The sequence below is a fragment of the Procambarus clarkii genome, chromosome 4, assembly GCF_040958095.1.
Source record: "Procambarus clarkii isolate CNS0578487 chromosome 4, FALCON_Pclarkii_2.0, whole genome shotgun sequence".
In the NCBI taxonomy this organism is placed as follows: Eukaryota; Metazoa; Arthropoda; class Malacostraca; order Decapoda; family Cambaridae; genus Procambarus; species Procambarus clarkii.
In genome coordinates this window covers 42052883-42079698 of record NC_091153.1, presented here as the reverse complement: position 1 = coordinate 42079698, position 26816 = coordinate 42052883, and the positions used below count along the sequence as shown (strand labels likewise).

Here is a 26816-nt window from a genome sequence, read left to right as displayed (position 1 = left end):
TCTCTCTCTCTCTCTCTCTTACTCTTTCTCTCTTACACTCCAACTAGTAATATCACACTCGTGCAAAATTGACATAACCTTTTCAGTGTTCCGCGTAAGATATGACCTTTCGTCTTCAGGGGGCCGGCAGCGCCCGGGGGCATCTTGCTTACCCCTGAGGTGAGCGGGATTCTTGTCTACCCATTCCAAGGTCACCCACACTGTCAGTCTCCCTGTCCCCCCCATCCTACCTCTCCCTTGAGCCTTCTCCTCTCTGTTTCTCTGTCATTGTCTTAGATTGCTTCATGCTTCCCTTCCTTCATTGGCTCGTGGCAGCTAACTCCCAGGTACCTATTTACTGCTAGGTGAACAGGGCAATCAGGGTGTGAAACAAACACTGCCTCATTTACACACAGAGATCACACTAACGTGATGCATCAAATGAACAAATCCAGTAAGTGTCTGTGATGCTCCCGGACGCAGGTTCGAATCCTCGTCACGGCCCTTGTGGATTTGTTCAACTGCCTCATTTATTTTCACCTCCACCGGGAATCGAACCCGGAACCTCAGGACTACGAATCCGAAGCGCTGTCCACTCAGCTGTCAGGGCCCCCCAAGTACCCCTTATGTTGGATATGAATGGGGAGGGTGACCGGTGGACGATTAATGGGGGGGGGGGGGAGGGGAGGCTGGTGGACAGTTGGCCGTGTTGGGAAAATAGTGGAAATTCCAGTAATTACAACCATCACAGAAGCTTATATTAAGGACTACTGCTTCGATTATATGTGTGTAATTAAATATGTGTCGTGAGCTAGGCATGTGCCCATAGTGTGTGGTGTGTGTAATTACCTAAGTGTAATTACCTAAGTGTAGTTACAGGATGAGGGCTACGCTCGTGGTGTCCCGTCTTCCCAGCACTCTTTGTCATATAACGCTTTGAAGCTACTGACGGTCTTGGCCTCCACCACCTTCTCACCTAACTTGTTCTAACGTGTGTGTGTGTGTGTGTGTGTGTGTGTGTGTGTGTGTGTGTGTGTGTGTGTGTGTGTGTGTGTGTGTGTGTGTGTGTGTGTGTGCGCGCGCGCGCACGTAAAACACACTCCATGTACACCTGTCTGCCCAACACCACAGGTGTTATTCTACACGTGTTCTACACCTGTGTTTTCTAATGCCCAGGTGTACAGAACTCCAGAGGCAAATGCCTAGTGATAAAGACTTAGAGAAGCTGGTGATTTGGACCATTACCACTTAGGGAGGCCAGGCGGGGACTGGTGTTCCCTTCTGGAATGACTGGTACCGGAGTGGAGGGCCCCGGCGTAGTGGGCGTAATGTTGATGGTGGTTGGGCAGGGTTGTCGTCTGGTGGGGAGGTGGGCGAGGTGGTGTCGACCCTGGCCTCGCCCCGGCACGACCCGGGACTCCCAGGTGTGGACCTCTGCGACGCGCCCAAACGCTTTGACTAGGCTCCACCTCCTGCTGCCGCCCCTACGCCCAACGCCCACTACCCACCTCCACGCTCAGGTAAGTGGACGTTCACTGTTGTAGCCGGGGTTGAGCAGGTGGACCCCTGTCCCCCACCTGTGTCACCCACCTGTGTGTCCCACCTGTGTCTCCACCTGTGTCACCCATCTGTGTCTCCACCTGTGTCACCCATCTGTGTCTCCACCTGTGTGTCCCCCACCTGTGTGTCCCCCACCTGTGTGTCCCCCACCTGTGTGTCCCCCACCTGTGTGTCCCCCACCTGTGTGTCCCCCACCTGTGTCACCCACCTGTGTGTCCCCCACCTGTCTCTCCCCACCTGTCTCTCCCCACCTGTCTCTCCCCACCTGTCTCTCCCCTACCTGTGTGTCCCCCACCTGTGTGTCCCACCTGTGTCTCCACCTGTGTCACCCATCTGTGTCTCCACCTGTGTGTCCCCCACCTGTGTCTCACCTGTGTCACCCCACCTGTGTCTCCCCACCTGTGTCTCCCCACCTGTGTCTCCCCACCTGTGTCTCCCCACCTGTGTCTCCCCACCTGTGTCCCCCACCTGTGTGTGTCCCCCACCTGTGTGTCCCCACCTGTGTGTGTCCCCACCTGTGTGTGTCCCCACCTGTGTGTGTCCCCACCTGTGTGTGTCCCCCACCTGTGTGTGTCCCCCACCTGTGTGTGTCCCCCACCTGTGTGTGTCCCCCACCTGTGTGTGTCCCCCACCTGTGTGTGTCCCCCACCTGTGTGTGTCCCCCCACCTGTGTGTGTCCCCCACCTGTGTGTGTCCCCCACCTGTGTGTGTCCCCCACCTGTGTGTGTCCCCCACCTGTGTGTGTCCCCCACCTGTGTGTGTCCCCCACCTGTGTGTGTCCCCCACCTGTGTGTGTCCCCCACCTGTGTGTGTCCCCCACCTGTGTGTGTCCCCCACCTGTGTGTGTCCCCCACCTGTGTGTGTCCCCCACCTGTGTGTGTCCCCCACCTGTGTGTGTCCCCCACCTGTGTGTGTCCCCCACCTGTGTGTGTCCCCCACCTGTGTGTGTCCCCCACCTGTGTGTGTCCCCCACCTGTGTGTGTTCCCCACCTGTGTGTCCCCCCACCTGTGTCCCCCCACCTGTGTCCCGCACCTGTGTCCCCCCCACCTGTGTCCCCCCACCTGTGTCCCCCCACCTGTGTCCCCCACCTGTGTGTCCCCCATCTGTGTCCTTCCACCTGTGTCCCCCCCACCTGTGTGTCCCCCCACCTGTGTGTCCCCCACCTGTGTGTCCCCCCACCTGTGTCCCCCCACCTGTGTCCCCCCCACCTGTGTCCCGCACCTGTGTCCCCCCCACCTGTGTCCCGCACCTGTGTCCCCCCACCTGTGTCCCCCCACCTGTGTCCCGCACCTGTGTCCCCCCCACCTGTGTCCCGCACCTGTGTCCCCCCCCACCTGTGTCCCGCACCTGTGTCCCCCCACCTGTGTCCCGCACCTGTGTCCCCCCACCTGTGTCCCGCACCTGTGTCTCCCCCACCTGTGTCCCGCACCTGTGTCCCGCACCTGTGTCCCCCCACCTGTGTCGGGACACAGGTGACAACAGTGTTAAATACTCTGCACTATTTCTTCACAAACCCGTAGTGTTCCAGGGACGTGAAGTCTGGTTCCGTTCTGCCTTCCTAATAACTCATTCCTCTCATTTCTGGAACTAGTCTGCTGGCATATCTCCGGACTGTCTTCAACTTTGTGTGTGTGCGTGCGTGCGTGTGGTCATGTACACACACAAGGCTCACCAGCTGGGTCAGTGTTTGTACAGGTGAGGTGGCGGGTGCGCGCGCGCGCGTATGTACTCTCGCTCGGTTTTCCTTGGTAAATGTTAAACTATTCTGAGGGCAGTTATCACGGCCAGAGTGATAACTGTTAGTCCTTCTGGGCTGGCCGACCCTGTGGGGCGGCTGGGGCCCCAGTACTGGAGCCCGACACACACACACACACACACACACACACACACACACACACACACACACACACACACACACACACACACACACACACACACACACGCACACACACACGCGCACACGCACACACGCGCACACGCACACACGCGCACACGCACACACGCGCACACGCACACACGCGCACACGCACACACACACACACACACACACACACACACACACACACACACACACACACACACACGCGCGCACACACAATAACATAACCTGGTATAATATCCTAGATGATAACCTGCTATAATATCCTAGATGACAACCTAGATGATAACCTGCTATAATATCCTATAAAGTTACAAGAGGTTCACGAGGCGACTATAGTACACAATGATATATAATGTGATAACGTCATGATCCAAGGTCCGCCCCACAACCCACACGTTAGTATAATAGATTATGGCTTGGCCTCCAGAAACAAGGTCAAAATGTTCCTTGAAGGTGACCCGAGTATCAATACTATATATGCCCCCGAGGTCCTTCAGAAGAAGGCAAGCACTTTTGCCTCAGACGTCTACTCTTATGGGAGGCTAATGCTGGTGATAAAGAAGCGGTTGCCCAAGCATCACCCGGAACTAGATAAGTTGCTTCAGGAGGCAACGCACAAGATCCCAAGGAGGCGCCCAACCCTTCCAATCTTTCTACGGCGCTTACGGGAAGACATAAGCGAAATCTCCTTTAATCCGATAAAGTCGTGTAAAAAGCAGGACACCAGAGCAGCCTCGGAGAGTACAGAGGTGCAGCACCGCGTGGAACTGCGACATCGCCAGACAAAAAGGGATCGGAGTCCAACTCCCAACATTTCTACAGAGTACAGAAGAAAACTTCGCCAACGCCCTAAAAAGCGTCAACAAATCCCCGAACCTTTAGAAGCTAATAACCGCCATCTTGGCAGAAACAAAAGACGAAAAATTGCCTTGTGACTCAAAACCTGAACCAGCATTGTCAGTCACAAGATAAGAGGAAGCGGCGCACTTTTTAACTAATATATTCTTGGAATTTATTGCATTTGTTAATAAAGGATATTATTTTTATTTTTTGGTTATACCACAACGTTTAATAATGTGTGTGTTAGGGATGGGAGGGGGGGAACATTAGGACTACGAATCCCGCACGCTATCCACTCAGCTACCAGGCCCCCTGGTTACAAGTTATTAATGGCTTGTATAACGAGGATAGATCAACACAACACACATGTTTTAGGGCTGACAGGTGTGTGAGGGTGGCAGGAATTGCGTGGGAATGGCAGGTGTTGATAGGTGTTTCTTAGCTTCATACGTAAACATGAGCAGGTGTTTAGTAGAGGGAAGGGAAGGATACTAATCAGGGGAAAGCGCCAAGCCATTACGACTATATAGCACTGGGAAGGGGTCAGGATAAGGATTTGGGATGGGACGGTGGAAAGGAATGGTTGCCGACCACTTGTGGACGGTCGGGGATTGAACGCCGAATTTTCTACCGCAGAAATAGATAAATCCCTCTCCCTGTTGGGAACTCCTCTTGAAGGAGGCGGGAACTAGAGATGTGCCACACCCACACAAGTTCAAGTATGTTTATTGAGATAAGAAAGAAATACATCTCAAAGGGATAGAGTGGGTTAGGCTACTCTATCACCCACACACCCTTCACCTAGGTGGCAGGAACCTGTAACTCAGAATACAATTCCTCTGCCGAGATCAACCTGACCAGACCACACACTAGAAGGTGAAGGGACGACGACGTTTCGGTCCGTCCTGGACCATTCTCAAGTCGATTGTGAGAATGGTCCACGTTCTCGACCATTCTGTTACCTAGCAGTAAAATAGGTACCTGGGTGTTAGTCAGCTGTCACGGGCTGCTTCCTGGGGGTGGAGGCCTGGTCGAGGACCGGGCCGCGGGGACACTAAAAAAGCCCCGAAATCATCTCAAGAAGATAAAGATTCTCGATTCTCACAATCGACTTGAGAATTGTCCAAGACGGACCGAAACGTCCTCGTCCCTTCACTTTCTAGTGTGTGGTCTGGTCAACATATTTCAGCCATATTGTGACTCCTCGCCTGCATATGACAAAGGACTCTCTGCCAGTTATCCCTAGGCTCAAAGTCCCGTAAAACGAGACTTCAGTAACTGCAGACGGAAACAATTTGAGAACATTTTCGTGCATGAGCCTTGGTCGTGTTTACAACATGAACCGAGAATATTTTGTGGTGTGATCAGAGGACATGTGGCAGACATGCAAGGTGGGACGAGAAAACATGTAAGAAAGAGGAGAACCGGGCCGCGGGGACGTTGAGACCTGAAATCATCGCAGGGGACAGGAGACATTGGTGTGTATAACAAGGCGGTCCACTGGAGTATGTTCCTAATTGCTTGAAGTATACGATGTTGAAGTTCCGGATAAATAGATAGGAGGAGGGAGAGGCGATAACTAAGACGTTGTACAGTCTCTTGTGCAGATTCTGTTGTTGTTATAGATTCAGCTACTCTGAACAAGTTGCAAATAGCACGGGCTATGGTGAGCCCGTAGTGGACTTACCTGGCACAGGAGCTGGGCTGCAACTTGGGGCAATGGAGCCGTGATAATGTAGACATGTCCGGCCTGGGAACGGACAGGACCACTAGGGTGGTCCTGGACTTAACAGGGACCACTGACCATAAGACCCTGACCCACTGGGATCACAACACTACACCGGACCTTTATCTTGGGATTGGCAAGAAGGGACAGAGGAGGAGGAGGGTGGGGGGGTAAGAAGGGGGGTCCTTGTTTATGCCTCTACTCCACCCAGGGACACGGCCCAGGAAATGAATTAGAGAGTGGTGTATGGTGAAGTGGATTGGGGGGATTGGGGGGAAGGAGTAGGGTAAGGGAGGGAAGGTGGAGAGTAGGGAAGGGCAGCTGCCGGGAAGGTTTAGGGTAAGAGTAGGTAGCCAAAGGGAAGGTAAAGGGTTGGGTAACAATAATTACGTTTACAAATACATCCCATCATGTAAGTGGGTGGTCCCCAGCTGTGTCTAGCGTCGACTAACAAGATGAAGGGCGCCTCACAGCTGAGTGGACAGCGCTTCGGATTCGTAGTCCTGAAGTTCCGGGTTCGATCCCCGGTGGAGGCAGAGACAAATGGGCAAAATGTTTCTTTCATCCCTGATGATCCTGTTCACCTAGCGGTAAATAGGTACCTGGGAGTTAGGCAGCTGTTATGGGCTGCTTCCTGGGGGTGTGCGGTGGTTGGGGTGGGGGGGGGGGGAACAGTTAGTAACAGTTGATTGACAGTTGACAGGCGGGCCAAAAGAGCGGAGCTCAACCCCCGCAAGCACAACTAGGTGAATACAGACACACACTGAAGCCTTAATTAAGTCCCCTGAAGCCCACATCAAAAGAATAACATCTGCGGCGTATGCAAGGCTGGCCAACATATGAACTGCCTTCAGAAACTTTTGTAAGAAATGGTTCAGAACCTTGTATACCACATACGTCAGATCAATACTGGAATATGCGGTTCCAGCCTGGAGTCCACATCTAGTCAAACATAAAACGAAGTTAGAAAAGGTTCAGAGGTTCACCAGGTGAGCGGAGAGAAATGAGCTATGAGGAAAGATTACTGGAGCTAAACCTCTCATCGCTGGAAGACAGAAGAGTAAGGGGAGACATGATCACTACCAATAAAATTCTCAGAGGATTTGACAGGGGTTACCTTACCTTGAGGTTACCTTGAGGTGCTTCCGGGGCTTAGCGTCCCTGCGGCCCGGTCGTCGACCAGGCCTCCTGGTTGCCGGACTGATCAACCAGGCTGTTGGACGCGGCTGCTCGCAGCCTGACGTACGAGTCACAGCCTGGTTGATCAGGTATCCTTTGGAGGTGCTTATCCAGTTCTCTCTTGAACACTGTGAGGGGTCGGCCAGTTATGCCCCTTATGTGTAGTGGAAGCGTGTTGAACAGTCTCGGACCTCTGATGTTGATAGAGTTCTCTCTCAGAGTACCTGTTGCACCTCTGTTTTTCAACGGGGGTATTCTGCACATCCTGCCATGTCTTCTGGTCTCATGTGATGTTATTTCTGTGTGCAGGTTTGGGACCAGCCCCTCTAATATGGATAAAGATAAGCTATTTAGCACGGGTGGGACGCGAACAAGGGGACACAGGTGGAAACCGAGTACCCAAATGAGCCAGAGAGACGTCAGAAAGAACTTTTTCAGTGCCAGAGTAGTTAACAGGTGGAATGCATTAGGAGTGATGTGGTGGAGGCTGACTCCATACACAGTTTCAAATATAGATATGATAGAGCCCAATAGGCTCAGGAATCTGTTCACCAGTAGATTAGCAGTTGACCTTCTCACAAATTTCCACACCCATGGAACAACTTCCTGTGCTAGCAGAATACCCACCAAGGGGGGAGAGGAAACGAGAATGGACAGAATAACGTGAGCTTCAAAGCAATGTACTCAAACACAGACAGGAAAACAAATGATCTTGGGGAAAGGGCACAAGAGGAAAACCCAGACCTAACAGCACTCACAGAAACAAAACTAACAAGTGTGCAAATGGCTGCCTCATCCCTCTCCCTGGACGCTTTAACTTCCACGACACCCCCGTCACACATGACTAAACAAACGTTCAGGCCTCAAGTCGGATATCATGGGAACTCTGTCCATTTCCTTTTCGGCATATCCGGCCTTCTCCTTTGGCTCGGCCGGTCACATCATCGTCCGCTCACTCCCAATTGGCGGGAAACCTATTTGTTTGTTTGTTTTTGTTGTATATTATTGCGGGAAGCTCAATGTGGAGCTCTTACCTCTTTTTTATTTACTGGTCGGTATTGTGTATGTATACGCTCCTCCATTGTGTATGTATACGCTCCATCAATGTGTGTGTATATCGCGAAAATAAACACGTGATTAAAAATGTGACAGTGTCAGACCACGGAGGAAAATTGAAACAGGAATTTCCTTAAGTACTTTCGTATATTAATACTCCTTATATGTACTCCTTCTGAAGATGGAGTACACCCTACTCTGACACGTGTTGACGCTAACAGACAAGGTATACAGGGACACAGTATTATGCTGGCGGGTACACACCCAACACACATGATACACTCATATAAGCCAGATTATTTTTCTGCCTCAGAGTAGTGTGTGTGAGTGTGTGAGTGTGTGAGTGTGTGTGTGTGTGTGTGTGTGTGAGTGTGAGTGTGAGTGTGAGTGTGAGTGTGTGTGTGTGTGTGTGTGTGTGTGTGTGTGTGTGTGTGTGTGTGTGTGTGTGTGTGTGTGTGAGTGAGTGAGTGTGTGTGTGTGTGTGTGTGTGTGTGTGTGTGTGTGAGTGAGTGTGTGTGAGTGTGTGTGAGTGTGTGTGAGTGTGTGTGTGTGTGTGTGTGTGTGTGTGTACTCACCTAGTTGTACTCACCTAGTTGTGTTTGCGGGGGTTGAGCTCTGGCTCTTTGGTCCCGCCTCTCAACCGTCAATCAACAGGTGTACAGATTCCTGAGCCTATCGGGCTCTGTCATATCTACACTTGAAACTGTGTATGGAGTGAGCCTCCACCACATCACCCCCTAATGCATTCCATTTGTCAACCACTCTGACACTAAAAAAGTTCTTTCTAATATCTCTGTGGCTCATTTGGGCACTCAGTTTCCACCTGTGTCCCCTTGTGCGTGTTCCCCTTGTGTTAAATAGACTGTCTTTATCTACCCTATCAATCCCCTTCAGAATCTTGAATGTGGTGATCATGTCCCCCCTAACTCTTCTGTCTTCCAGCGAAGTGAGGTTTAATTTCCGTAGTCTCTCCTCGTAGCTCATACCTCTCAGCTCGGGTACTAGTCTGGTGGCAAACCTTTGAACCTTTTCCAGTTTAGTCTTATCCTTGACTAGATACGGACTCCATGCTGGGGCTGCATACTCCAGGATTGGCCTGACATATGTGGTTACCTTACCTTGAGGTTACCTTGAGGTGCTTCCGGGGCTTAGTGTCCCCGCGGCCCGGTCGTCGACCAGGCCTGGTTGCTTGACTGATCAACCAGGCTGTTGGACTCGGCTGCTCGCAGCCTGACGTATGAGTCACAGCCTGGTTGATCAGGTATCCTTTGGAGGTGCTTATCCAGTTCTCTCTTGAACACTGTGAGGGGGTCGGCCAGTTATGCCCCTTATGTGTAGTGGAAGCGTGTTGAACAGTCTCGGGCCTCTGATGTTGATAGAGTTCTCTCTCAGAGTACCTGTTGCACCTCTGCTTTTCAACGGGGGTATTCTGCACATCCTGCCGTGTCTTCTGGTCTCATGTGGTGTTATTTCTGTGTGCAGGTTTGGGACCAGCCCCTCAATTATTTTCCACGTGTAAATTATTATGTATCTCTCCCGCCTGCGCTCAAGGGAGTACAGATTTAGGCTCTTTAGTCGGTCCCAGTAATTTAGATGTTTTACTGAGTGGATTCTAGCAGTAAAGGATCTCTGCACGCTCTCCAGGTCAGCAATTTCTCCAGCTTTGAAAGGGGCTGTCATTGTGCAGCAGTACTCCACTCTAGAGAGCACAAGCGTTTTGAAAAGTATCATCATCGGTATAGCATCTCTAGTGTGAAAAGTTCTTGTTATACAACCTGTCATTTTTCTTGCAGTTGTGACGGCTACTTTATTGTGTTCTTTAAAGGTAAGGTCTTCCGACATGAGTACACCCAGATCCTTTACATTGCCTTTTCGTTCTATGTTATGATTTGCCTGAGTTTTGTACGTGGTTTCTGTTTTTATATTTTCAATTTTTCCACAGCGCATGAGCTGGAACTTATCCTCGTTAAACACCATATTATTTTCTGTAGCCCACAGAAAGACCTGATCAACATCTGATTGGAGGTTTGCCGTGTCCTCTATGTTGCCAACTCTCATCAAAATCCTAGTGTCATCTGCAAAGGATGATACAGTGCTATAGGTTGTGTTCTGGTCTATGTCCGATATGAGGATGAGAAAAAGTACTGGAGCAAGCACAGTACCCTGGGGGACTGAGCTCTTCACGGTTGATGGGCTGGATTTTATTTTGACTATTACACAAAGTTCTTGTATACAAAGAATTGTATACAAAGTCAATATATACAATGTATACAATTGTATACAAAGGCAATTGTATACAAAGTTCTGGTATACAAAGTTCTGAATGATTCTTTACACAAGTTCCTGAATGCCGTTCGTATGTTGGCCAGCCTGGCATATGCCGCTGATGTTATCCACTTGATATGTGCTGCAGGAGACAGGTCTGGCGGGATATCAACTCCCAAGTCTTTTTCCTTCTCTGACTCCTGAAGAATTTCCTCTCCCAGATGATATCATGTATCTGGCCTCCTGCTCCCTACACCTATCTTCATTACATTACATTACATTTGGTTGGGTTAAACTCTAACAATCATTTGTTCGACCATTCCTTCAGCTTGTCTAGGTCTTCTTGAAGCCTCAAACAGTCCTCTTCTGTTTTAATCCTTCTCATAATTTTAGCATCGTCCGCAAACATTGAGAGAAATGAATCTATACCCTCCGGGAGATCATTTACATATATCAGAAACAAGATAGGACCGAGTACAGAGCCCTGTGGGACTCCACTGGTGACTTCACGCCAATCGGAGGTCTCACCCTTCACCGTAACTTTCTGCTTCCTATTGCCTAGATACTCCCTTATCCACTGGAGCACCTTACCAGCTACACCTTCCTGTCTCTCCAGCTTATGTGCCAGCCTCTTATGCGGTACTGTGTCAAAGGCTTTCCGACAATCCAAGAAAATGCAGTCCGCCCAGCCCTCTCTTTCTTGTTTAATCTTTGTCACCTGATCGTAGAATTCTATCAAGCCTGTAAGGCAAGATTTACCCTCCCTGAACCCATGTTGGTGATTTGTCACGAAGTCCCTTCTCTCCAGATGTATTTCCAGGTTTTTTCTCACGATCTTCTCCATCACCTTGCATGGTATACAAGTCAAGGACACTGGCCTGTAGTTCGGTGCCTCTTGCCTGTCGCCCTTTTTGTATATTGGGACCACATTCGCCGTCTTCCATATTTCTGGTAGGTCTCCCGTCTCCAGTGACTTACTATACACTATGGAGAGTGGCAAGCAAAGTGCCTTTGCACACTCTCTCAGTATCCATGGTGAGATCCCATCTGGACCAACAGCCTTTCTAACATCCAGATCCAGCAGGTGTCTCTTGACCTCCTCTCTCGTAATTACGAACTCTTCCAAGGCCGCCTGGTTTACCTCCCTTTCTCCTAGCACAGTGACCTCACCTTGTTCTATTGCGAAGACCTCCTGGTGTAACACGGGGAGGGTGTTCTCTCGACTTATCTTTCCTTCTTTTCCCCCTCTACCCGTATTCTTACTTTTTATTCTCTACAAGGGACTCCAAAACTTTTACCAAAGCCAACTCCACGCCACGTGGTCCTAAGACGATTGACCGACTTCGGATTCTACAACCAGTATGACGTGACATAGGCTTTGAGCAAAACCCTAGAGTCGCCTCTGCCGCCGCCACCAGACCAGTAACACAGAGCAATGATCGAGGTCTGGATCGATCATGCTAATTAATCAACCTTGGGGCTTGATCCCCACTATAACCGATGACCTTGAGTGTTCTTAAGTGTGGAATTAATTACACGGGAATGATGAATTCTGATTCGATGTTAGAATCGACGCCCAATCCAACTCTGCCTCGTGTGGACCACGTGACCAGGACAAGTTCACATACTGTACATATAACAAATACATGGAGATAATAAAAATGCAAAATATTAACTACTTAATTTATTAAAAGAAACTAAAACAAAATCTAAATATGTTCACTCCCTGTCACTTTAACACTCCCTACTTGACCTGAATAGCAATGAGTTGACTATCCCTATAAATAACAATAGCAACTATACCTCTATATTTTACCAGCTAAAGATGTTGGGCTGGTCTTGGGGGAGAGGTAAGATGGTTGACCTCCCCCAGTTGATCTGGACTCCACACTGATCTCTCCTCGTCTGATCTACCCCAGACTAGAGCATTGTATCCTTCCGCATAGTCTAAGTTTTACCAAGTTACTTAGCCAGGTTTAAGTTATAACAATTAACCTCTGTTGTACTTAATTGATCCAGACTGGTTGAATTATTTTACTGAAATTAAATTACACAAGCATCTAACGGCAGAGCTGTTCCCGATCCCCAAAATGGTTAATTGAACTTTGAGAAATAGTAGACATGTCAACCCTGATGACCTATGACCGCCGGTCACTCCGCCTTACAACTTAGATCTGATTCGTGACGTCACTGATGGTGACTTAACTCAATAATTAGAATACTCTTGATATTGTACCCAGTAATATTATACAATACAATTTTAATACAAAATGAATAAAGGCTAATTTCTCTAAATTACTGAATACTATAGGATGATTCATTATACGCAACTATGAACAGAGACGCCCGCCATTTGTGACTCAGACCTGCTAATCCCCAGGGGAATGTGTGTTGTTGAAGGTCAGGTCCCTACACGAAACTTCTGGAACCTTCTGGAATAATTCTCACAACCATCCTAGTTTGTTACACTGGAACTTCTTGTTGAGTTCTTCACACACCTCTCTGTCATTCTCTGTATACCTGTCCTCGCCTGTTCGAAGTTTCAATACCTGTTCTTTCACTGTTGTTTTCCTCCTGATGTGACTGTGGAGTAGCTTTGGTTCGGTCTTGGCTTTGTTTGCTATATCATTTTCAAAACTTTTCTCTGGTTTTCTTCTCACCCTAACGTACTCATTCCTGGTTCTCTGGTAACTCTCTCTGCTTTCTGGTGTTCTGTTATTCCGGAAGTTCCTCCACGCCCTTTTGTTCAGTTTCTTCGCTTCCATACATGCCCTATTATACCATGGATTCTTCTGTTGCTTCTCGGATTTTTCCCTTTGGGCCGGGATGAACCTGTTTACTGCCTCCTGACACTTTTGGGTAACTGTGTGTGTGTGTGTGTGTGTGTGTGTGTGTGTGTGTGTGGATATACGCGCACACAAGTTAGTTGGAGATTTAGAAACCGAGTAAAGGAACTGGTTAACTAAAAGCTGAACTATGCATGTTCACACACTTGACAGTTGAGAGGCGGGACCAAAGAACCTAAGCTCAACCCTCGGCAAGCACAGCTAAGCGTGTACACGTTCAAACTGCCGTTGAAGTTGACCAAACATAACATTCAATTATGAGAACTTTCTGTTGTGTGCGAAACCAACTTCGTCTACAGTGTGTTGTAGGACAAGGTGATGTTTAGCTCTTTATTGCGCCAGGGCCGCTCCAAGCAACAGCCTGGTGGACCAAACTCTCACAAGTCAAGCCTGGCCTGCGGGCCGCTCCAAGCAACAGCCTGGTGGACCAAACTCTCACAAGTCAAGCCTGGCCTCGGGCCGCTCCAAGCAACAGCCTGGTGGACCAAACTCTCACAAGTCAAGCCTGGCCTGCGGGCCGCTCCAAACAACAGCCTGGTGGACCAAACTCTCACAAGTCAAGCCTGGCCTCGGGCCGCTCCAAGCAACAGCCTGGTGGACCAAACTCTCACAAGTCAAGCCTGGCCTCGGGCCGCTCCAAGCAACAGCCTGGTGGACCAAACTCTCACAAGTCAAGCCTGGCCTGCGGGCCGCTCCAAACAACAGCCTGGTGGACCAAACTCTCACAAGTCAAGCCTGGCCTCGGGCCGCTCCAAGCAACAGCCTGGTGGACCAAACTCTCACAAGTCAAGCCTGGCCTCGGGCCGCTCCAAGCAACAGCCTGGTGGACCAAACTCTCACAAGTCAAGCCTGGCCTTGGGCCGCTCCAAGCAACAGCCTGGTGGACCAAACTCTCACAAGTCAAGCCTGGCCTCGGGCCGCTCCAAGCAACAGCCTGGTGGACCAAACTCTCACAAGTCAAGCCTGGCCTCGGGCCGCTCCAAGCAACAGCCTGGTGGACCAAACTCTCACAAGTCAAGCCTGGCCTCGGGCCGCTCCAAGCAACAGCCTGGTGGACCAAACTCTCACAAGTCAAGCCTGGCCTTGGGCCGCTCCAAGCAACAGCCTGGTGGACCAAACTCTCACAAGTCAAGCCTGGCCTCGGGCCGCTCCAAGCAACAGCCTGGTGGACCAAACTCTCACAAGTCAAGCCTGGCCTCGGGCCGCTCCAAGCAACAGCCTGGTGGACCAAACTCTCACAAGTCAAGCCTGGCCTCCCAGAACCCCATCAACCAGGGTAAGACCCGCGGGACTTTTCAAAGGTGTTTTTTGTTTATTTTCTTGTCTTTCTTACTGCCCCAGTTGGCGAGACACGCCGAGCACACTGCCAGGGACTGCACCACACACCTGCCTCACTGTACTCTTGCACCACACACCTGCCTCAGTGTACTCTTGCAAAGTTGGATTTACAAAGGTTGCAACAGTAAACCTTGAGTTACTTCAGAGGATCAACGTCTCCGCGGCCCGGCATCTGACAAGGACTTCTAGTTGGTGGTCTGGTTAACCAGGCTGTTAGACGCGGCTAGTTTGACATGAATCACAGCTCGGTTGATCAAGTATCCTTTGCAGGTGTTTGTCAAGTTTTCTTATTGGATAGTGTATTCTCTTAAGCGCAGGCGGGAAGAAATACCTAATAATTTACACGTGGAAAATATTAGAACTGGTCCCAAACCTGTACACAGAAATAACATCACATGAGACCAGGAGACATGGCAGGATGTGCAGAATACCCCCGTTGAAGAGCAGAGGTGCAACAGGTACTCTGAGAGAGAACTATCAACATCTGAGGCCCGAGACTGTTCAACACGCTTCCACTACACATAAGGGACATAACTGGCCGACCCCTCACAGTGTTCAAGAGAGAACTATCAACATCAGAGGCCCGAGACTGTTCAACACGCTTCCACTACACATAAGGGACATAACTAGCCGACTCTCACAGTGTTCAAGAGAAAACTTGATAAACACCTCTAAAGGATACCTGATCAATCAGGCTGTGATCAATACGTCAGGCTACTCGCAGCCGCGTGGAACAACTTACTTGAACATTGACCAACCAGGAGGCCTGGTCAGAGACCGGGCCGCGGAGATAGAGACCCTCAGAATCATAAAAAGCTAAAGATAAAGCCCCTATGTAAAATGACTCTCTCATTTCACTCTCCAAGCTAACGTCTTCCAGAAACTCTAAATATAGATATCCTTCTAGTATGGTCCCCCTTATGGTTTTTCCACGGTCCGTCTAATTACCACAAGCTTCACAAGCTTCACAAAGCTTATGTTAGTAATGAATAAATATGATATATTTACTCATTATAATGTTGGTGCTGAATGTACAACACGAGAAAACAGAATTTTAACCTGAAAAATTATATTTTTATTAAGAAATTAGACGAAAATAAAGAGCTGGTGACGCCAAATAAAGTCGACGATCCAAGCGTCGGTTTGGTTTGGTTAAGTTAGGTTAGGTTAGTTTAGGTCAGGTCAGCCTAACCTAACATATCATATTTATTCATTACTAACGTATTGCCGTGAAGCTTTGGAAGCTTGTGGTAATTAGACGGACCCTTTTCCAGTTAAGGGCAGGAAGGCGTGCTATCAAGGTGCCTGTAACCAGCTGGTAATGACCTTCAGATAGTAGATAACTAGTCTCTTCTCAGGTTGTTCTCCTTTGTAGCAGGAATCAGCCTTCATTCATTCCTATATTGGTCTTTTCATCCCTGTTGGTATCGCCATAAGTTTGCTCAAATCTGGTGTCATTTCTAGTAGCCATTCACCACACCACTTCTGGTGAGTGTCCAGGAACCAGATTCACGAAGCAGTTACGCAAGCACTTACGAACGTGTACATCTTTCCTCAATCTTTGACGGCTTTGGTTACATTTATTAAACAGTTTACAAGCATGAAAACTTGCCAATCAACTGTTGTTATTGTTATAAACAGCCTCCTGGTGCTTCGGAGCTCATTAACTGTTTAATAATTGTAAACAAAGCCGCCAAAGATTGAGGAAAAGGTGTACAAGTTCGTAAGTGCTTGCGTAACTGCTTCGTGAATCTGACCCCAGGTTGGTAAGTGCTTGCGTAACTGCTTCGTGAATCTGACCCCAGGTTCGTAAGTGCTGGCGTAACTGCTTCGTGAATCTGACCCCAGGTTCGTAAGTGCTGGCGTAACTGCTTCGTGAATCTGGCCCCCACGTTCGTAAGTGCTTGCGTAACTGCTTCGTGAATCTGGCCCCAGGTTCGTAAGTGCTGGCGTAACTGCTTCGTGAATCTGGCCCCAGGTTCATGTACAGGGTATCGCCCCCTCGCTCTCCTGACTCGTTACTTTTGCATCGTCTGCAAACATTGATATGAAGGAGTTAATATCCGGTCAGGTCATTGACATGGGTTAAAAAAAAAAACCGGATGGATGCTATCACTGACCGTTGTAGTACTGACCGGCAGCCTCCCTCACCTACCTCTCTCTCACTCACTCCCGCTGCCTCCCACCCGCTATCACTGACCGTTGTAGTACTGACCGGCAGCCTCCCTCACCTACCTCTCTCTCACTCACTCCCGCTGCCTCCCACCCGCTATCACTGACCGTTGTAGTACTGACCGGCAGCCTCCCTCACCTACCTCTCTCTCACTCACTCCCGCTGCCTCCCACCCGCTATCACTGACCGTTGTAGTACTGACCGGCAGCCTCCCTCACCTACCTCTCTCTCACTCACTCCCGCTGCCTCCCACCCGACAGGTACTCTTTCAACACACACAGAGATCACACTAACGTGATGCATCAAATGCATCAGTAGAACTTCGGTTTCAACCATTTTCCCTGTCGTAGCTCAGTCGATTAAGGCAGTGTCTGGGATGCTCCCGGACGCAGGTTCGAATCTTCGTCACGGCCCTTTTGGATTTGTTCAAGTACTCTCTCAACTTGGGGGTAGAAATAGCCTAAGCTACTCTATTCCTTTGAGATGTATTTCTTTGTCTCAATAAACATACTTGAACTCTCTCAATTTATCATCTGACAAATAATGGCGTTTTAAGCTCGTCTATGAACGGACGGGAGCCGGTCGGCCGAGCGGACAGCACGCTGGACTTGTGATCCTGTGGTCCTGGGTTCGATCCCAGGCGCCGGCGAGAAACAATGGGCAAAGTTTCTTTCACCCTATGCCCCTGTTACCTAGCAGTAAAATAGGTACCTGGGTGTTAGTCAGCTGTCACGGGCTGCTTCCTGGGGGTGGAGGCCTGGTCGAGGACCGGGCCGCGGGGACACTAAAGCCCCGAAATCATCTCAAGATAACCTCAAGCCTCGAGAGACTACCTGCCTCCACACCTGACCTTATTGTTTGCCTTAAACCTACCTTCCTACCTCGTGGTAGGTAGGTAAGTGAGGTACCTTCCTACCTGGTTGTCAATCATTTCTTCCCTCCCCATTAAGTCCAGACAAAAGGAGATTATTTTGAAAGTAGTTCCATTATAACTGTTTCTATTGAAATATTTAGTCCTCTATTGCCCATTCCCCAGCCGGTGGCTGAGCGGACAGAACACTGGACGCGTGATCCTGTGGTCCCGGGTTCGATCCCGGGTGCTGGCGAGAAATAATGGCCAGAGTTTATTTCACCGTGATGCTCCTGTTACCTAGCTGTAAATAGGTACCTGGGAATTAGACAGCTGCTACGGGCGGCTTCCTGGGGGTGTGTAACAAAAAGGAGGCCTGGTCGAGGACCGGGCCGCGGGGACGCTAAGCCCCGATACCATCTCAAGATAACCTCAAGAAGATTTTATGCGTTGAATAAGAGTTGATAATGATATCAACTCTTCTAATGAAGAGTGAGTTGATAAATCAACCATTGATAATGGTTGATTGACGCTCTCTTTAAGGCAGCGTCTGGGATGCTCTCGGACGTAGGTTCGAATCCCCGTCACGGCCCTTGTGGGTTTGTTCAGTTGGTAATGGAGTAGAGAAGTGTTCCGTGTGTTAGGTAGTAGCACATATCCTTACCAGCGCCCAGTGGTTGGTTTGACTTCTTGGACATGTTAACTAACCAAAGTTGTGTGGGTTAGAGGTTGTGTAGCGGCTTGTGTCTGATAGTGTCGGCGCCCTGGTTGATGGCGGTCTGGGAGTTCTTCTACTCCCCAAGCCCGGGCCCGGGCCTCGGGTTTGGGGAGTTGTAAGACAGGCGCCCTCTTACAGTCGTATGAAAGACTTGGAATATTTGCTATTTTTTTTATCTCTTTCTCTCTCTCCTCTCTCCTCTCCCTCCCTCCCACCTCTTTCTTTCCTTTCTCTCCCTCTCCCCCCCTCCCCCGTGGAGGCAGAGCCTGGCCAGTACCATGACAGGGCTGGTGGAGGGCGGGAGATATGGAGCAGGATAACACCGGCATAAAATGGTGGCTGATGTGTATATAATTTGTAGGAAGAGAGAGCTCGGTGTGTGTTCCTGCCTCCTGCTGCTCCACACCCGCCTCCTGCTGCTCCACACCCGCCTCCTGCTGCTCCACACCCGCCTCCTGCTGCTCCACACCCGCCTCCTGCTGCTCCACACCCGCCTCCTGCTGCTCCACACCCGCCTCCTGCTGCTCCACACCCGCCTCCTGCTGCTCCACACCCGCCTCGTGCCTCTGCTGCTCCTCACCCGCCTCCTCCTACTTATCTAAGACATCCACATCCTCCACACCGTCGTTCCTCACCACACACCTGCTGCCACCATCCGTCAGATGCGCACCAAACTACCACTCCTCCTCCTCCACAGCCTGGCCGACTGCTACTCCAGTTCATCACTAGTGTGGAGGAGTGAGGAGTGTGAGTAGTGTGTGGCGGAAGCTCCCGTCTCTCCCGCCCTCTGGTGTGGAGCAGAGGAAATGTATTCTTTCCTTGGCATGACTCGGCTTACTCTTATACCCGGGGTCTAAAACTCTCCTTGGCAACTCTGGCGTCCGGTGAGTGTGTGTGTGCGTGCGTGTGCGTGTGTGTGGAGGGTTGTAGTGTGTGTCAGCGGGTGTTGTGGTGAGGGTGGGTGTTGGTGCGTGCGCGGGCTCGATCTTGTTTTGGGTCGAGTGTGTTGGGTTCAGTGCTTTGTCGTCTTCGGGAACTGCTGCTGGAAACAGTGTCAACATCTGTCAACATCTGCCAACATCTGCCCCTGCTTGTGGGGTGTTAACTGTGAACCTGCTAACTGTGTTTACTGTGTCATCAAGAAGTGTTGATAGTGAAAGATTTACAGTGACACCGCGTGTGTGTGTGGAATTGGAGAGTGTACTTACACAGACTGGATAATAGCCAATAGTGAGCCAGTAGACTGGTGTTGCATAGCTGTAAATTGCATTTAATGATGTTTGTAATGTGTGTGTATCATACAGCCACTGTCTGTGCGTTAACGCAAGATATTCTTGTTGGGGTTTAGCTCCTGTGTTCCGCCTCATAGGCTGCTTGTAATCTAACCTAGTGACTCCCGGCGCGACTTCGTAGCTATTTTGAGAGGATTGTGAGTTTGTACTGCACGTACGTGTGTGTGTGTGTGTGTGTGTGTGTGTGTGTGTGTGTGTGTGTACGAAATAGTGAGGAAGCTGAGACAGTCGTCTACCATGTGAGTGATGGAAGGGTCTGAGAAACTGGGCCCCCAGCATGTGGGTTAAAGGAGGGGGGGTTGGGGAAAGGGGGGGGGGGGGAGGGAAACCTGTTTGGTGGTGGCCCAGTAAGTCTGTGTCCAATAGTCTTCTTCCCCAGCTGTTAATGTGTGGGTTGGGCTTCGCCTCCTGGGCTCCGGAGTTCTGCTGTAATGTCTATCTGGTTATTTCATGCTTTTCCATCTGTAGCCTACTGGCCTGTAGCCTACTTGGCCTGTAGCCTACTGGCCTGTAGCCTACTGGCCTGTAGCCTACTTGGCCTGTAGCCTACTTGGCCTGTAGCCTACTGGCCTGTAGCCTACTGGCCTGTAGCCTACTTGGCCTGTAGCCTACTGGCCTGTAGCCTACTGGCCTGTAGCCTACTGGCCTGTAGCCTACTGGCCTGTAGCCTACTTGGTCTGTAGCCTACTTGGTCTGTAGCCTACTTGGTCTGTAGCCTACTTGGCCTGTAGCCTACTGGCCTGTAGCCTACTGGCCTGTAGCCTACTTGGCCTGTAGCCTACTTGGCCTGTAGCCTACTTGGCCTGTAGCCTACTTGGCCTGTAGCCTACTGGCCTGTAGCCTACTTGGCCTGTAGCCTACTTGGCCTGTAGCCTACTTGGCCTGTAGCCTACTTGGCCTGTAGCCTACTTGGCCTGTAGCCTACTTGGCCTGTAGCCTACTTGGCATGTAGCCTACTTGGCCTGTAGCCTACTGGCCTGTAGCCTACTTGGCCTGTAGCCTACTTGGCCTGTAGCCTACTTGGCCTGTAGCCTACTTGGCCTGTAGCCTACTGGCCTGTAGCCTACTTGGCCTGTAGCCTACTTGGCCTGTAGCCTACTTGGCCTGTAGCCTACTTGGCCTGTAGCCTACTTGGCCTGTAGCCTACTTGGCCTGTAGCCTACTGGCCTGTAGCCTACTGGCCTGTAGCCTACTTGGCCTGTAGCCTACTTGGCCTGTAGCCTACTTGGCCTGTAGCCTACTTGGCCTGTAGCCTACTTGGCCTGTAGCCTACTTGGCCTGTAGCCTACTTGGCCTGTAGCCTACTTGGCCTGTAGCCTACTTGGCCTGTAGCCTACTTGGCCTGTAGCCTACTTGGCCTGTAGCCTACTGGCCTGTAGCCTACTGGCCTTTAGCCTACTGGCCTGTAGCCTACTGGCCTGTAGCCTACTTGGCCTGTAGCCTACTTGGCCTGTAGCCTACTTGGCCTGTAGCCTACTTGGCCTGTAGCCTACTTGGCCTGTAGCCTACTTGGCCTGTAGCCTACTTGGCCTGTAGCCTACTGGCCTGTAGCCTACTTGGCCTGTAGCCTACTTGGCCTGTAGCCTACTGGCCTGTAGCCTACTGGCCTGTAGCCTACTTGGCCTGTAGCCTACTGGCCTGTAGCCCACTGTCCTGTAGCCTACTTGGCCTGTAGCCTACTGGCCTGTAGCCTACCCCTCTACTGAGCGAGGTGATGTGCTTCTCGAGTTTCTCATCATAACCTCCCTATTCCTCATATATCAAGAAACTCTGCGGGATCACCATAGCCCGTGCTACTTGGAGCTTTTTGTTCCAGGTAGCGAATCTTTAACAACAACAACCTCGTATATCAACCTCTCAACCTGTGCTGGCGTGAGGTGAACACACGTGGTACAAAGAAGTTTCCTAAATGCTAATTTTCTAATTTTCAAAAGCGTATGTGTGTCGTATGGTTAGAATATATTAGGTTGGTTGGGTTTTAAAACCCCTCGCTTGAATTGGTGTTTGTGGTCCCTAGTTTATTGTGCACCCTATACTCATGCTGTGAGCGGTGGTTTATTGTGCACCCCATACTCATGCTGTGAGCGGTGGTTTATTGTGCACCCCATACTCATGCTGTGAGCGGTGGTTTATTGTGCACCCCATACTCATGCTGTGAGCGGTGGTTTATTGTGCACCCCATACTCATGCTGTGAGCGGTGGTTTATTGTGCACCCTATACTCATGCTGTGAGCGGTGGTTTATTGTGCACCCTATACTCATGCTGTGAGCGGTGGTTTATTGTGCACCCCATACTCATGCTGTGAGCGGTGGTTTATTGTGCACCCCATACTCATGCTGTGAGCGGTGGTTTATTGTGCACCCCATACTCATGCTGTGAGCGGTGGTTTATTGTGCACCCCATACTCATGCTGTGAGCGGTGGTTTATTGTGCACCCCATACTCATGCTGTGAGCGGTGGTTTATTGTGCACCCCATACTCATGCTGTGAGCGGTAGTTTATTGTGCACCCCATACTCATCCTGTGAGCGGTGGTTTATTGTGCACCCCATACTCATGCTGTGAGCGGTGGTTTATTGTGCACCCCATACTCATGCTGTGAGCGGTGGTTTATTGTGCACCCCATACTCATCTTGTGAGCGGTGGTTTATTGTGCACCCCATACTCATCCTGTGAGCGGTAGCGCAAAAAAAAAGGATTACAGAGAGCACAAAAGGTCTTTTTATCAGACCTTAACGCAGATTATCACATTAACAATACACATCTACCCTTCACACCTTGTAATAAGTGTCGAGTCTTCCACTTCAATATCTATGCATTTACAGTTAACCATCTTACACATTAATGATGTATGTGGCTTGCATCCGCTAGCTCATTGCAAAAGTTGGCAAGACGTTTACAAAAAATTGATTGCTTGAAAAATTGAAGATTGCAAGCTCAATTATATATCTAAGTTTAAGTGTATCACATTGTCTTCCGACCTAAGTGTCGTCCATTATGTTATATCTTAAAGTGTCTTTTGAAGTTGTGGGTGGAGTAGGTGTGGTGGTGGACCAAACTCTCACAAGTCGAGCCTGGCCTTGGGCCGGGCTTGGGGAGTAGAACTCCTCCAAGAACCCCATCAACCAGGTATCAACCAGGTGTCTACAATCTCCTTCTCTAATTGCTTTATATTTTCGTGCTACTGTTCCTCGGGTCATGTTCCTTCCCTCGGTTCTTTCCCATGTTATGGCTCAGCATATTCTCTTGATAGTTGCTATATCTTTCTGCTGCTCTTTCTCTCATTTCTGTGGCTCATCTGTGTCTAAGCTAAGCTATGTCAACTGTTTTCCTCCACTCTATCATTCCCCAGAGGTACACACACACACACACACACACACACACACACACACACACACACACACACACACACACACTCACTCACTCACTCACTCTCTCTCTCTCTCTCTCTCTCTCTCTCTCTCTCTCTCTCTCTCTCTCTCTCTCTCTCTCTCTCTCTCTCTCTCTCTCTCTCTCTCTCTCTTTTTCTCCTCCTTCTCCTCCTCTCCCCCCCACTCCCCACCCCCTTCCAAGGCGTCATTAGAGTGTATTAAGAGAGGTTGACCCCTGACAGGGGGTCACAAGGTGTTTGGTATGTGTTAGGGGGAGTGAGAGAGAGCGGAGGGGGGGGGACACGTGGGTGTTGGTCAAACACCTGTGGAAGGGTCGACCAGGGGGGGGGGGGAGAAAATAGTACTGAAGGTCGGGCCGGGGTCCCTGAGCCCTGTGGCCCACTGCTAGAGTAAAGGACACATTCTGGGGGTCCCTGGGAGAGGCGGGGCTTGGGAGCTAGAGTGGAGAGGGAGGGAATTATCAGGGGAGAGCGTCAAGCCATTACGGCTATATAGCACTGGGAAGGGGTCAGGATTTGGGATGGGACGGGGGGAAAGGAATGGTGCTATCTTGAGGTTATCTTGAGATGATTTCGGGGCTTTAGTGTCCCCGCGGCCCGGTCCTCGACCAGGCCTCCACCCCCAGGAAGCAGCCCATGACAGCTGACTAACACCCAGGTACCTATTTACTGCTCCAACCACTTACTGGACGGTCGGGGATTGAACGCCGACCTGCATGAAGGGAGACCGTGAAGGGGACCTCCATGGTTCATAGTGACTATACCGCCTGTACAAGCTCTTCATACAACATCAACATCACTATTGCACAATACAAAATTGTGTTTCTTGAATGTCATTTCCTTGAGACAAGAGGATATCATCGTTTGTGAACCATTTCTTCAAGTGTGGGTGTGGACCTGAGATAGCAGATAGCATACGAGATATCGTACGTACGTGGCATACATAGGTATGCTATGTATACCTATGGTATACATAAGTACGAGATAGCAGCGAGTGAGAGGACGGACTCCATTCACAAATAAACTTACCCAAATCAGCATTTTGAACGATAGTTCACATCCATACAAGCTTAGACGTTCTTAAATACTTTTTAAGCCTAACATTTAAAAGCACTACAGTCACCTTCTGTGGTTGATTGTTCAATAAATCTCTGAACTGTATGTTTGACAGATCTCTAACCCTGTCCATGGGAGGACAGAAGAGGACAGAACAGGACATGGAGGACAGAAAAAAATGTATATATGCTGGTTAGCATTGTAAATGTCTGGCCACGTCCGTGGTAGAAAATAATAATAATAAAAAAAACTCGATCAGTTAGTATCGACCTAATTCACTCATAATGACACTTGTTCTAACTTTTAGATCTCTAATAGTATAAAAAACTGACAAGTGGTCTCTTTGAGGATACAATGTGCCCAAGATACTTCTAGAATACTACACCATAAGTTCAGATTTAGGAAAGACCTGGGTAAATACTGGTTCTGTAACAGCGTTGTTGACTTGGTGGCATCAATTACCGCGTAACATAATAGAAGTAGAATCCCTTGATTGTTTCAAGCGTAGGTTAGACATATGAATGAGCTTGGGTGGATATAAATATTAGCTGCATCGTATGTGCCAATAGGCTTTCTGCAGTTACCTTGAGTCTCGTGTTCTTGTACTGGAATCTCTGTCAAGTAATATAACTTGGGATCAATATAGAACGAATCCTGTGAGTTAAAGGAAATTACAGCACATTTGAACAACTCCACAAGGGCCGTGACGAAGAGGGAGAACGGCCTATTGACATCTTGAGGTTATCTTGAGATGACTTCGGGGCTTTTTAGTGTCCCCGCGGCCCGGTCCTCGACCAGGCCTCCACCCCCTGGAAGCAGTTGGGAGCCTCGTAGCCTGGTGGATAGCGCGCAGGGCTCGTAATTCTGTGGCGCGGGTTCGATTCCCGCACGAGGCAGAAACAAATGGGCAGAGTTTCTTTCACCCTGAATGCCCCTGTTACCTAGCAGTTAGTCAGCTGTCACGGGCTGCTTCCTGGGGGTGGAGGCCTGGTCGAGGACCGGGCCGCGGGGACACTAAAAAAAAGCCCCGAAATCATCTCAAGATAGCCCGTGACAGCTGACTAACACCCAGGTACCTATTTTACTGCTAGGTAACAGGGGCATAGGGTGAAAGACACTCTGCCCATTGTTTCTCGCCGGCGCCCGGGATCGAACCCAGGACCACAGGATCACAAGTCCAGCGTGTTGTCCGCTCGGCCGACCGGCTCCGTAGCTCCCGACATAGCTCGAGTGCATGGGGGAGTTGTGTAAAATCCTGGTTTGTGTCTTGGAGAGGCTGCAGGATCCAAGTAAATTCAGTACTATTTCTGGTTGCAATTTTTATACCATGTCGTAGCTCAGTCGATTAAGGCAGCGTCTGAGATGCTCTCGGACGTAGGTTCGAATCCTCGTCACGGCCCTTGTGGATTTGTTCATTTGATGCATCACGCTATTGTGATTTCTGTGTTACAACCCATTTGTCTGGCTTGAAAATGAAGTTGTATTCTGCATTCAGGGAGCCGGTCGGCCGAGCGGACAGCACACTGGACTTGTGATCCTGTGGTCCTGGGTTTGATCCCAGGCGCCGGCGAGAAACAATGGGCAGAGTTTCTTTCACCCTATGCCCCTGTTACCTAGCAGTAAAATAGGTACCTGGGTGTTAGTCAGCTGTCACGGGCTGCTTCCTGGGGGTAGAGGCCTGGTCGAGGACCGGGCCGCGGGGACACTAAAGCCCCGAAATCATCTCAAGATAACCTGAAGAAGATAACCTGCACTATATCTTTCACACACATTCCTATGATTATTTTTTTTGAGATATACACAAGAGTTGTTACATTCTTGTACAGCCACTAGTACGCGTAGCGTTTCGGGCAAGTCCTTAATCCTATGGTCCCTGGAATACGATCCCCGCCGCGAAGAATCGTTTTTTCATCCAAGTACACATTTTACTGTTGCGTTAAACAGAGGCTACAGTTAAGGAATTGCGCCCAGTAAATCCTCCCCGGCCAGGATACGAACCCATGACATAGCGCTCGCGGAACGCCAGGCGAGTGTCTTACCACTACACCACGGAGACTGCTAAATGATTATTTCCATAGTTTGGTTAGTAGCACTAGATGAGTTGATCTGATTTGATCTAGGTTTGACATGTTCAACTTTGTCAAAAGCTTTGAATTGGAAGCATAACAGAAAACATTTGCCTTAGTGCTGCCTATGGGACAGCCAACCTTGAGGTGTTCCGGGGCTTAGCGTCCCCGCGGCCCGGTCGTCGACCAGGCCTCCTGGTTGCTGGACTGGTCAACCAGGCTGTTGGACGTGGCTGCTCGCAGCCTGACGTATGAGTCACAACCTGGTTGATCCGCCAGCTCCACTCACTCAACAATGGATCAAGGGAAGGGAAGGGAATTATCAGGGAAAAGCGCCAAGCCATTACGACTATATAGCACTGGGAAGGGGTCAGGATAAGAATTTGGGATGGAACGAAGGGAAGGAATGGTGCCCAACCACTTATGGACGGTCGGGGATTGAACGCCGACCTGCATGAAGCGAAACCGTCGCTCTACCGTCCAGCCCAAGTGGCTGGGCTGACAAGATACACAACAAATATGGGACTAAACAACACCTTGTTTGACTTGACACCTGGTTGATGGGGTTCTGGGAGTTCTTCTACTACCCAAGCCCGGC

The 26816-nt window shown here is 49.9% G+C and overlaps 1 protein-coding gene across 6 annotated transcripts in view; it reads left to right on the top strand.

Annotated features, from left to right (window-relative positions):
* Nucleotides 1-26816, top strand: part of step (cytohesin steppke) — a 455937-nt gene that overhangs the window by 275834 nt on the left and 153287 nt on the right. The window contains exon 1 of one of the 6 annotated variants that reach the window (XM_069333863.1): nt 19334-19364. The exons of 2 other annotated variants lie outside the window; for them this stretch is intronic. The gene's annotated coding sequence lies outside the window, so the exon portion shown is untranslated. Of the gene's footprint in view, nt 1-19333; nt 19381-26816 lie in introns of those variants that run through there. 3 more of the 6 variants (XM_069333860.1, XM_069333856.1, XM_069333879.1) reach the window with 3 other exon arrangements.